Consider the following 14,187-nt stretch of genomic DNA (forward strand, 5'->3'; position numbering starts at 1 on the left):
AACTATCTTATATTTAGAGAAAAATGAACACTATCAATGACAATGTCTAATGTATATGAAACAAATCTTTTAGTCCTGTTCTGTACTGTGTTGGGTGCCTTAAAATATACCAAATACTTGAATTTGAGCATTTATAAATTCCGACTCCGTTTAGATGGTGTTCTACAGGCAGTGTGTATAGATTTTTTTCTTCAGTGACGTTTTTTCCTCTAAACATGTTAAACCTGCCTTTTAAAATATGACTACTTTATTCATTATTAAGATAAAATTTAAGATAAAACAATATGCAAAATATTTAGCAAATATTACTCTAGAAGCTAAACAAAACATTAAAAAGGAATTTTCAATTAGTCTTAAAAATTGGACAGACTTTGTGGGAACAGTTCAAAATATGCAAGGCAGACACAGAGGCTTGTGAGCAGATGGCTTAAACTGTGCACTCAAGTATGAACATTGCACTACTTTTAACAAAATGGAGAGTCAATGAATTGCACACATTTATAAATGAAACATAGCTTTATTTCAAGCTTCTCTGGAAGGGCATAAGATAAATGGACAATGGCATGAACATTCTGAAAAAAAATTGTTGTGTAATTTTATTTTCCAGGACCTGTAATTATTTAAAACGGTACAATGTATGTTCTATGTAAGTTTGTATGTAAACGTTCAAATATTCTCCTGTGGTGTTTCTCTATTTGTATATTGGTAGTGAATTAGTTATCAACCTTTCTATGCACTTTATGTATCTTTCATTCTGTACTTGTCAATACATATACATTAGTGAATATGATGTGAATATGACGTGGCTTTTGGTATTGGATATTTGCAATGATTTGATAATGTTTTGTATTTCTATTAATTTTGAACTAGTTTTGTTGCTTATACTTAATACTTTCATGAATATAATGAAAAAAGCAAGTTTTACAAAAACAAAGTATTCAGCACAATTTCAGTAAAAAAGAACATTAAAAATATTAAATAAAGCAATAGAAAACTGCGATTTTTAGGTACTTTTGTGAATACGTTATTTTTTCAACACAACGCTGCACTCTCGTTGTTCTTCTAATTAAAATTACTTTTCATTTTTCTGATATTTACATCATATTTGGCCGTTGATAAATATTGCAAATTTGCTCTTTATCTAAAAAGTCGCTTAAAGTTCAACCGCCGAACTGAGACAACGTTGACGCCGGTGAACATAACAGAATTCACATAAACATATTTTTACACAAAACGCATCATTTTTCCTGTTTCCGTTTCCTGTAGAAACTCCATTTTGGACACATTTTTCACATACTGCGTAGGCAGATATTCACAGCAAGTTTACTTAACACTAAAAACATTGCAACAACATCGGTACATTTCCAAATCTAGAAAATGAAATATTCTATATAACGATGTAAAAGACAACAAACTGTGCGGATGAAGTCTACAAAATTCAAACCCAGAAGCACTGAGGGATGCGTTTACTATTACAACAATATCCTAATATACTTAGGACAAAGTTAGCATATCTTTCACATAGAAATAACTATAACGAGGAAATCTATATGAAGGTATATGTATTATATACGGACATTAACCCTTAGCCTGCTGCAGGCGAATTTAACAGCCTTTGCAAACAGCTTGGAACCAGATCAGACGCCGATTAAATCGGCGTCTGATCAGGTTCCAAGCTGTTTGCTACTCTGACAATATTTCTTCCAATTTTGGAGCAAATTGAATGAACTTTACAATTTTAGCAGACGACATTTCCAGCAGACGACAATTTATCTAGCATGCTAAGGGTTAATTAGAAAAATAAACAAAGTTTTACACTGTTTTTAAAAGTCATCTGAAACGCAGGACAGGATTGACTAGCGAGTAGGAACTTTGACTACTTATACTGAGCACTCCTTAAAATTCAAGAATCAAGTAGAACTAAATGCAACTACACGAACAAAGTACAAAATAACTTGTTCCCGAAGGTTCAGTTATCAGATTATTGTACTTTTTCGGCGACGCCGTCTAAATTCGTTTTCGTTATCTATGCCACGTGACTTCAGTTTGCGAATCAAACTACTTGATAACGCATTATAGATAATTTATCAAAGTGGAAGATTTATGCAACACTCTGCCTGATTGGACGAGAGTGTCAATTTCTTTCACTGTGTTGAATGTGCTACGCTGAGTGAAATGTAGACAAAGCGTTTATCCTAAACGACGCTGTTCACAGTTTTAAAGCTAACTTTGGCTCAGTATATTTAGCAAGAATATTGATATATCTCAAAATGATAAGTAAGTTTAATAAATATGATAAAAACCTGTTTAAATACCAACATATATCAAATTAAAGAAAGAGCTGAATACAGTCTGCGTATCACATGAATAAGGGTGTGATGAGAGTCTTTTATGGTATGCAAATATTGAACTCAGTTGAAATCTGTTTTATTATATATATGCTACATGTATATAATGACTGAATCTCATTTCACTGAAATGAAGGTACGCTGCATACAGTTTATCTATGTGATATGACTACGATCAAACTTTACTTAAGAAACAGAAATATTGAAATAATTGCAATTGTATGTTTTGCTTGACCTTCACTTTTTTTATAGGTGTGACGTCATTGTCCAAAGATTCATGAATAGCGAATATGCTTTTTGTTAAAGCGGGATCAGTTGGCCTATTTTAGAAATAAATGAAAATAATAAATTAAAAAAAAAAATCCTTTAATTGATTTTTCTCATGTATTCTAATCAAACTTGATTTGTAGCATCTTTATTAGGCCCGCAGCCAACTTTGGTCAGCTGGGACATTTGACCCCTTTTAAGGGCTGCTAGAGCTAAAACTAGAAATGCCTTTATACAGCGTCTCATGAACAGCTTGGTGGATCTTTGTCATACTTGGTCTGGAGCATCATTATAAGGTCCTCTTTCAAATTTATTTATATAGGAACTTGGGCCCTTTTAGGGACCACTATAGCTAAAAGTAGATATGCCTGTCTTCGCATTAACCACTAAAATGTAATGGATTTTTATCAAACTCAATGTGTAACAATAGCGTAAGGTCTCCTGCTATTTTGTTACAAATGGGGATAGGAACCAATTTAGCTAAAAATATAAACACGTTTAATGACCTATTCTCATGAACCGCTTCATGAATCTTCATCAAACTACTGTTGTAATTATTCGTATAAGGATAAACGAAACAAAATTGCAACCCTACGAAACCTTTGCGAAAAAATTAAAAGAGAACCATTTAAGTTGTTAAAGTGCGGTGTTTAGTTTTGCAGTTTGAAAAATGTTAGATGAAAGATGAATGATAGATGAAAAATTCATAAACTTCTTTCCTTATTACAATTCGCCGACTATCATTTTTAAAGATATTTCTTGTTTAGTTTGTTCTTTAGAAGATGGTGCCCACACTTTGCGGTTTTATTTCCTTCCAAGACAAGCCGCCATTACTGTTTTAGGACATTTAAAGTGGCGACGAATACAACGGTTTCATTCACATCATCTATTTTGATGAAACGGTCAGGACAGCTTCAGAGTTGAATTCCAGTACATTGGAATAAGAGACTTATATAAATAAAACTTCGATAACTGCGTAAAAGATACAAAAACAATGCTAATATATTTCAAGATACAAGCTGCAAAAAAAGGACGTACTTAAACTAAGAAACTGACATTGTATTGTACCTATAACATACCATTTCGAATTAACTGGGACAGAAAATTCACAAATACCAAACGGCAGATGAAAACAATTGGCCAATATCTTAGGTCATTCTTTTTGTTAAAGTTCTAAATCGTCTAACAACCTATTAATGTGATAAAAGTGTTCAAAAATCAGAAACAAATGTCATGAGATGAAATGATAAAGAAGTTTCATACGACACCTTAAGGTTATTAAAACAAAAATATTGAATATGCCAAAGAATCGGACCTTAATGTATGAGAATTTAACCAAAATCACAAAAGACCAGGACAGTCTTTTTTGTTACAAAAAAAAATATTCAGAAAATTTATTAGTTTTTCTTGGCATGTCCCTTATAATACATTAGACTTGTATAAAATAATAAACTTAATATCGGTGAATATTACTTTTCAGTTAAACTTTCTTTCTTATTTTGAACACCATTGTAAAATTTAAACTGATTGTTCTGTTCAAAGACATTTTAAAGTTACGAAACGCTATAGTGTTATGATTAATAGCTTTAAAAAATAATAAAAAATATATGTATAAAAAGCCATTCTCCCGGATAAGGCCACTGACACGAGAAACATCGCAATCACCTGATTTGGAGAATGAAGATGTTCACGTCGTTTAAAACATAAAACCTACAACATCAAATACATATATCTATCATCTTCAATAAAACAAAAAAATGTGTGACGAATCTGCAAAATGTTTAAATTCTAAAACATTCATCCAGGTGGTCCTAATTTGAGATAAATTTAAATTTTGCTCCAATGATTATTAAGAAATATACATGATTGTTTATTTTCTCCATAACATCAATAAATATACATATTTCTTGTAAATAATTTTTAAGCTTTCCAAGAATGGAGGCGATAATGGAGATTAAGATACGTGCTGTGGGCTGCGGTTTGGGGAATTTCTGACTTTGGAACAAAGCTTTCCCTGTTGACATTCGTCCTTGTTTTTTATCAAATAGATTGGGCAAGTTGACAAGATCAGTTAACTTAGGTATGAATTTAGTAGGTACGAGATGGTTTGTTCCCCAATGCATGTAAGACCATTCATGAAAAAGAAAAGAATACAAAAACATATATTAAAGAATACAAATTTACGAGAAGAAAATGAAATAAATTCTACAAGCTGTCACTTTCTGACATGTTTAGTTCAGAAAAGTTTTGTTACTGTATCCTTTTTCCCGCTTTATTGTACATTTAATTCATTAATTTTATGCAAAACTTGTTCATGCTAATTAAGTAGGTCATGTGAGTCATGGATTCAAAAATACACAGGGCAATATGACCTGTACAAACACAATTTCAATTAAATCTGAACATGGCTGTGACATTTAATGTAGGACACATTTTCTCATAACCAGTTTAATATACATAGCTAATGATAGATATAATAATCTGTAAGGGAAAAGAGATAAGAGTAAATACCTTGCATTGACATTGTCACATTTGAAATTTGTGTATCAATACATTCAGTGTATGTAAATCAGTAAAAGTGTCAGAGATATTAATAAATTATTTCGAAAAAATGATATATTATATCAATGCATTAATACGAGTATAATTATAATTTCGCTATTTCTTATCTGCAAGCCAGTTATTCCAACAGGAACCGCGTAACCGCACATTATTTTTTTGTGGTTGTTGAATACCATATCTTCCCTCAAAAATGTGTCCATTAAAATTCTACGTCAGTAAACGTTTAACGCATATGTCTTTTCTCTATGATTTTTTACGTTTAGACTGTATTTCAATCTTTCCTAGAATACAAAGGTTATTCTCATTTTAGTAGATTACTGAAAAATGTTAGACTTGCCTTTTAAGTGTTCCTTTTTTTCTTTAGCCGAGTGCTCATTCAAATCAATATCGACATTGTACCAAAATATGTGAAATAACCTAATGTTATTGACGCATACGTTTATAACTATCTTACTTCTTACTTACACTTTAATAAGAAATGAATACCAACTAATAATTGTATGTAAACACATGAATATATTGTATTGTAAAGGTCAATAGGGCACCTTATGGTTTATAAACAGAGTAGAAGAAAATGGGGAAATGAAATTTTTAAAAGAAAGGTAGATTTCTATGAAAAGACTAATATCAGAGCATAATTATAGTAAAGAAAAAGAAATGATGCTTTGGTGTATGCGTTGTAGAATATAACCGGTTACTCACCCCAGATAAGTCAAAGTTTGATTAAGACATGTTTTCTAATGCACTTGGTGTCCATCTCATATGTTCGCACGGCAAAAACACGTGCTGCTGTTTTTGTCATTTCATGTAAACGTCATGTCAAGTTCTCACGAAATCTGAGACAGGAAATTGTCTTACATGTACAGCAAATAACACAAAGAAAGAGAAGGAAAAATGTCTGTCAAACAATGTATGTACATTTTGATAAGGTCACTGAGAAGGTCAAAGCACAGTTTCTATTTTAAAAGAGGTCTTGTCAGTTTAAAGCAACTGGAAAACGCTTGTATAAATTGAATAACAGTTGACAGAAGCAGTGATGCAAGAATTTAATTAAAAAACGCTTTCCTAATTTAGATGGTTTATTTAGATAAAGGGATTTAGTTCAGTAGGAAAAATTTTGCATACGTATAGTAGATATACAAATGCATATATGATCCGCATCCGCGCAGTCTGGCCAGGATCCATGCTGTTCGCTTTCAATGTCTATTGCAATTAGAGAAACTGTTAGCCATCAGCATGGATCCTGACCAGATTTCGCGGATGCGCAGGCTGGTCTGGATCCATGCTGGTCGCAAGCCCACTATGTTGGTTTTCTCATGGCACGGCTCAACTATAATTTAGGAAAAAGATACAATTTGCGGGGAAAATATGCAAAATCGTCTTGATCACACGAGTATAGTATGGAAATATCCAGATCCTCATCAAGATAAGAGATTTTTTTCGAAACGCCGTTCTAGTTACCGTCTTGATATAAACATCATTGGTAGAGGCTGAAGTATTTTCACGTTTCCTGTCGTGTTCCGTTTGTCCTCTTTGGTTTTTATATTCATATCATGTTCATTAGAAGATTTCCAGCTTCATAGCCTCCGTGGCCGAGTGGTTAAGGTCGCTGACTTTAAATCACTTGCCCCTCATCGATGTGGGTTCGAGCCTCACTCGGGGCGTTGAATTCTTGAGGAAGCCATCCAGCTGGCTTACGGAAGGTCGGTGGTTCTACCCAGGTGCCCGCTCGTGATGAAATAATGCACGGAGGGGCACCTGGGGTCCACCATTAAAGCTGGAAAGTTGCCATATGACCTATCATGTGTCGGTGCGACGTTAAATCAAAAAAAAAAAGAAGCTTTATAGCCATTTATAGTTTGTATTTTTGGTGTATGCTGAAAACAAGAGAGTACAACATAAATGTTGTACAAAATAGGCCTACACAACGTGGTTATTTCAAAAATGTGTTCCGCTATATGACATATTTTATATCAACTAGTTAAAAGACACCGCTTTACGGCAATATTTTCACACCACGCATTTAATTAATATAAACGACAGCTTGTAGCTTCAGTAAAACCTGTGCTGAAATACATCTGCTATTTTTCAAAAAACAAAAGTCTAGACATTTTGGCATTAAATTACTGTCCGACTCTTACGATTTGCCTCTTGTTCTCGTATACCAGAGGTCTACCAGGATTAACTGGTTTCGTCTCGGGACTGTGTTGAAACATGGGTCGCTTTGTAATTGTTTCGTTGGTTTTCTTGCAAGCAATAAAAGTACCACTGTCATACGGCGATTTGCTACTTAACTGAGAGAGGAGGCGTACAAATGGAGAGGGATTGAATATATATACTAACCGTCAAAAGTTTCGCTTTGCTGCTGAAGACCATTTTGAAAACTGCCAGATGTATATTACAGCTGATGTTTTAGCTGTTGTTTATACTGATTAACTGCGTGACGTGAGCTTACAAGTGGAAATCATTTATAATTTTCGAAGACATGAGAAAAGCAAATTCAAGAAATAAAAATCCACAGTTTGTTTTAAGATATCAAATAATATCAATGAAGCATAGATATTTGAACTTACTATTTTATCCAATGACCTCCCTTTACTTCCAAGAAAGACCAAATTTTGGTGTCTAATAAATATTTAGCGGCATAAGGTTAAAGAAAAATGTGTTAACCTTTAGCCTGCTTGTGGCAAGCGATTCTGCCCTTGCGACCAGTGCAGACCAAGACAAGCTTGCACATTCGTGCAGGCTGATCATGGTCTGCGCTGTTCGCTATTCAGTCAGTAAAGTTTCAGTGAACACCCCTTCGAATAATAAATGGTATTGCCCAAATTGAATGATTAACAAGTCTATTTTAGAAATTTATCAGGCTAAGGGTTAAACTGAATCTACTGACGGATGCCGATCAGACAATTTTATACTTTTCTGACTTTTCAGAACAACAGAATCGCTGCTATAATGAATAAAAGCGAAACTTTTTACGGTCAGTATATTATTTAGCTTAGTAACAAAAACGCCAGACGTTGCAATGTCTAGGCATGATGTTGATTTAAATTTATACTCGATTAAAGATCTGCAAGGTCTTTTGCATTAGAATGTTGCACATCAGGATCAAAATGCCAACTTCAAACTCAATAAAGATATTCAGGTGCTTTCGAGGCCGCATGCATTGATCAAAATATTGACGAATAGGTTTGGTTAAGTGCTGAATAATAATTGATGTTTGATACCGGTTATGAATAAAGCAGAAATCAAATCGTGGTGTGACTTGCATCGATTTATTTATGAAAAGCGATTTTTCCAGACGAATATCAACAGTTGCAATGCATTGAAATTACTTATATATAAATATAAATGAGCAAAACGGTTGGTTGAAAAACCTTTGCACAATCTCTGTATTACAAAAGAAAGTTTTGTCAGTTGCAATCCCTTGGCACGGTCTTTATAGATAAGCAGAAAACTTCACAAAAGTTTTTTTTTTAATTACAACACCAACTAAATATAACTAAATAAATGACAGATATGTTGAGACATTTTGTCAGCTGCAATACCTTAAGATCACCTGTATAGATACGCAGAAATAGAGTTATTGTTTGTCCTTTGAAGTACCTTCACCATCTATAAAACGGAGTGAAATTCTAAAGAAATGCCAGTTGCGATACCTTTGTACTTTTTATATATAAATATATATAAATGATAAAAAAAATACGAAGTTGCAATATTTTGGAACTAACTATAAAAGTAAATGTTGAAAAGAGTTTAAAATTGCAATACCTTGACACTATGTATGTAACGGGGTAGAAATGTTAAAAAAGTGTTATAAGTTGCAATACCTTGGCACTGTCTGTGTAACCGAGTAAAATTTTTGAAACGCCCTGTAAGTTGCTATACTTGGCACTATCTATATAATCGAGAAAAAATGTTAAAACGTGCTGTAAGTTGCAATACATTGACTCCATCTATGTAATCGAGTAAGCATTGAGCTAGTTTATAGGCCCATTTACTGTTTTGATACGTTGATATTTTTATGAACTCGTGAAAGTAATAGTCTGAAGGTGTGTATAAACGCATTTTTCCTACCTCCTCTTGTAAAAGATTTAATTTGATAAAAGGGAATCTACTTTCCCTTGATGAATTATTCTCTTAATTTACAAAATTTATTTTTACATTAGAAACACTCTAATGAAGCATTAGGCTAAATATTTTGAATAAATGTATTTGATAAATGAGTTATGCATAGTATCGTGAAATGTTTTGGTGTTTGACTCGGTATCTTACATGATTTTAACGATTAAAATCTTTTCATTTTGACGGTCTCTGGTGTGTATGTGCACTTCAAATCTGACAATTTTATATGATAATCTCAAAATATGATTAATAACCACAATCTAATACTAATTTGCATATCGAGTGTTTGATGCAGCTGTTTGCATTTTTGGATAAAAAATGTATCAGTTCTCATATTTACATCAATGCAGATCGGTTTTGTCATGCAAAAATATATTGTCGCATTATATAGCGGCTATTTTACAACCTTTTAGTAAACATAATGTCTAAGGATCAAGGGCAAGATCGAACACGATCAGCCAAGTGCTATTACCACAGCCTTTCCAAAAGGAAATTCTAAACTGTATATATAGGGACGGGTAAATTGCAAAACAGTGAAGCAATTACACAATGCAACTACAAAGACAAAGTAATAAATAAATATAGCGCATCACTCAATTGGTACAGTCAGTTGCAAAGACACTGATAGGAAGTTTTGTGTACAAAATCTTTACTCAAAATCTTAATCATGTTCTAAATATCTTTCACAGAGTGAATACCAGATACAATGAAAGATATTCCTATGTCAGACAATCAGATTTCAAAGTACATGGACGAACTAAAACAAAAGTTATTAGTCAACAAGGAGAAAAACAAACAAATAAAAGAACACAGTGGGGTACCGCCTCGGAAGAGCACTAATTTGGGAGTTTAAATGTCTATGGTGTGCACCAAACCTCACTCTCAATCACCCATATAGAGATTTTGTTAGTTATGGGTTCTTTTTTTTTTCTCTTTTAATGGTCTTCGTGCAGTTTAAAAGTTTCAAGGCCGTCGCATGACTTCAGGCGTTAAAGAAATTATATGCAAACAAATCAACAAATGATAAACAAATAAAAACAAACAAACAAACAAGCTCTCCTTTGTACGCAGTTAACTAACATGCAATAAATTATATTCCGTGTTAATGTATGTTAAGGTATGTTTATTGTTCTTCACATAGCTTTTGCATTACTTTTTTTCTAGCATTTCTAGTATTTGTAATGATTTATTTACCTTTATGAAATGTGCCGTCCCATGAGAAAACCTGTATAAGTGACATGATATAATTATTCTATAATACATAGTTTAGAATACTGAAAAAAACAGCATTTTTCTTCAGTCGTTGCAGAAACTAGAAACTAGTATCTTGTAATTCAGTTATCTATGGCAAATCAAATTCTGCCACATTTTACAAATACATATTAATTGTGTTGTCATAACAACCAAAATGCCAAAGCATCAATGACTAAGAAAAATAGAGATGTATAGATAAAAAAACTTGATGTTTAGTTAGTGTCGCATAAATGTCAGGTACAATACATTCTATCCATGACGACGGTCTCAACGTCATGTCTCTAAATACTTCTGGTGACTTACTTAAAACACTAAAGACTTCAAATAGTAAAGATAATTTCTTCATATTTTCATATTAGAAAGGTAACAGAATATTGTTCATGCAAATATTGCTGTTTCTTCCACAGGTTTTGTCACGGAAGGGCCCAAATACTTGCTCTGGATTTATTTATAAAATATCAGCAAACAAAATATCTACCGAAATGTTATTGTCGGGCCAAATATTCAAGTCACCAAACCAAGGACAGTGCAGTTTTTCTAACCTGCAAAAAATAGCATGTCTACATAATGATCACATTCTTAGAATTACTTTTTGTTTCCAGTTGTCAAAATGATACAAGTTACATTTCAAAATTTTATACATTTTAGCTCTGAAATTCAAGTTGTCAAAAGGAATGAAGAAAGCCTGTTTCCTGTCAATTGTTTTAAGCTAAGCAATACAGTTTATTACTTTATACAAGTACAAGCATGAAATTTATGTAAATATGCTGAAGTTCTACTCATGTTATTCGCTCTCGAGCTTATGAACTCATGAATGTCTGTTTGATGGGCTGAGGACTGTGAATATCATTTAAGGACTAAGCCACATTCTTATGTTTTTAAATCAGTTCTGCTCTTACTGGACAAAAATGGACCATCATTTTTGAGTCGGCTAAAGGCTGAAAGCCTTTTGACGAGTCCTTGCTATCCAACGATTCTCTAAATGGACCGAATAACATGTGAAGGGATGTAGTTCCATTAGATTTCTCAAATTTCAAACAGTTCACTGCATGAATGAAGTTAAGTTGTGTCAATTCCCTTTGCTATGACCAATATACGATGTAATCTGTCATATTTATGACTTGTAATTGTGCAATTCTCGAATGTAACTCATTAAGCATAAATGTGCATTTTAAGAATTGCGCAGGCTTACAAAGCTTGGGTAACATCCAGCAAAAGAAAAAAAAAAGTTCCAGCAGGGCTCCAGATAAGATGCGTATTAGCGTAAATTACGTATAGAAATAATGCAAATACGCATGTCTAATAATTTCTAAGCGTATAAAAACGTATATAAAATTACAGAAACGCACACAATGCTTTTTTAAAAACAAAATCTGAATCGTCTGGATGCGTTAGGTAACATAGCCGATCAGCCTTAATTCTCCCACATTGAACGTAAACACGCATCGTATGATTTCTATAAACTTTGCGTGGGTTGAATTTTGCAGTCAGTAAACGGATAAATTATCGGAAGAAGAAGCTCTTACTGGTTTGTTTAGTTACTACTGATATTAAAAATGGTTTTAATTCTTATTTTTCGAGAAATAAACAAATCGGCGAAACATTAAATTGTAATTTCTTGTAGTTTTTGAAATCGAAAGTAGATCGTCTATGTAACTTTTTCATGAAAAGATTTAAATAAGAGGTAATTTAACCGTAAACTTCAATGTCAGATACTGCCAATTGCTGCTAAATGTCTTCGTATCATCACAATTTGTAAAATATATTGTTCAAACTGGAGAAAAGTGTAATCGTATCCGGATATAATATTTTGGGTAAATATCGAGCTGTGTTATGAAATTTTAAGAAAAAAACTAAAAACAAACTGAAACTGGTAGACTATACTGTCAGTACATCAATCATTAGCCGACTCAGGCCATTCAGGCCTTTGATTATTTAAACTTTACAGCACTGCACAAGAGCAGTTTGGACACAACAATGATAGACTAAGTTCAGTATTGAATGCTAAAAACATAGAAACTGGTGCATTTCCTAATAAATAGGTCTACACACATCAAAATATGTTAAATTTCGATCCAAATTTGACCATTCTTGGATCAAAAATGGTTAACAATGTAAAAAGTTTTCATCTTAATCTGGATGTCAAATAATAATTTAAGTAAAATTTTGGCCAAAAGTAACCAACCATTGTTTAATCGTACATGAAATAAAACAAGTTTGTTCTTATATCTTTTACAAGAATTCACTTCATGTTTTTTTAATAATTGTAAATTCCAATCCTGCAGTGTAATGGTCAGTTCATGAAAGCATAGTTACACACTGTAAAACAACATTTATTACTCATTCTCTTATATCAACTCCTGATCGGACAACAAAGTTGTATCTGTAATATTGATCATTCATATGGTAACAAAAACGCTTTTAGAGTTCACATATTGTAGGTCAAAAATGTAATGTTATTAACTACATCTGTTGCAGTATTAGGGTTATTTCGTCCAGAACATATGTAGGTCAAACCACAAATCAAATAAAAACGTACCGAATGAAGAGAATTGATAGACAACAAATGTATAGTAGAATGCCCTATTTTGCCTTGCATATTGAATTATATTCTTAGAGCGATTTGATTTATGATACATAATATGTTTTTGTCTGCTATATTACCTTTCAATTTAATTGGAATGATTACAGATTTAATGAGAAGTCTGTCAACTCCGCCGCAAGCTGTCAATCAATGACGGCCATTTTGGATCAATGGATATCGTTACCAATATGAAACCTCAGTTTTCTTGCACCACTCTATGCATGTTAGGCTTGAGCTAGTCTGTATCAGAATTGCTCTATTGATTAGGAGAGGAAATAGTTTTATCCTGGAAGCTAAAACGTTGAATGCGGCGAAAGAAACGCTTCGGTTCTTAATCAAGCGACACATAGGTCATCAGAAATAGTTCATTTTATCTGATATGCAGACAGAAGGCGCTTTGCCATCAAGGGAAGGAGCGGCCAATTCTTTTGTATGAAAATACGATGCAAAGTACATGGTTTGTACGTGTTTTGATGTGTGTCGACCATATGTGCAATGTAGTATAAGTCATATAGGTCGGGAAATGCACATATGTAAAACACAATAATTCCCGTGACGAAATATACACAGAAGCAAATTTAGAGAACCATATTTACAGAGTACAGCGCAACAAGTGAAACAAATTTAAAGGCCCAACGGAACAGACTAGAGGGCAGAACTTTATTGAAGTAAATCATCAGTCCTGGTTGGCTTTAAGTTATATTTCGATATTCCTTGAAACAAAATTTCTTTCATAATTATGAAAACAAATTGAGGTAAAATATTTTGTCATTTTCTCAGCTTATGTCAATTGTAGTCGTGCTGGAGAAGTAAGCCGTTGGATAGGCTGCACACATTATGACTTTGTCTTTGCTTTTGCTTTATTTATAGCTTTTTTTGTTGTTTGCAGGGGGATTACACTTGTCTGTGTTATTCTGTACATCTCGGAACTATAAATGATATATTGAAATGGTTTAGATCAAGGTATACATACATACATACATACATACATACATATCTCTTGTGTAAGCTTGCTTGATCTATTCAGTAATAATCTGAAGTAAGCAG

This window comes from Mercenaria mercenaria, chromosome 15 (assembly GCF_021730395.1).
Source record: "Mercenaria mercenaria strain notata chromosome 15, MADL_Memer_1, whole genome shotgun sequence".
NCBI lineage: Eukaryota > Metazoa > Mollusca > Bivalvia > Venerida > Veneridae > Mercenaria > Mercenaria mercenaria.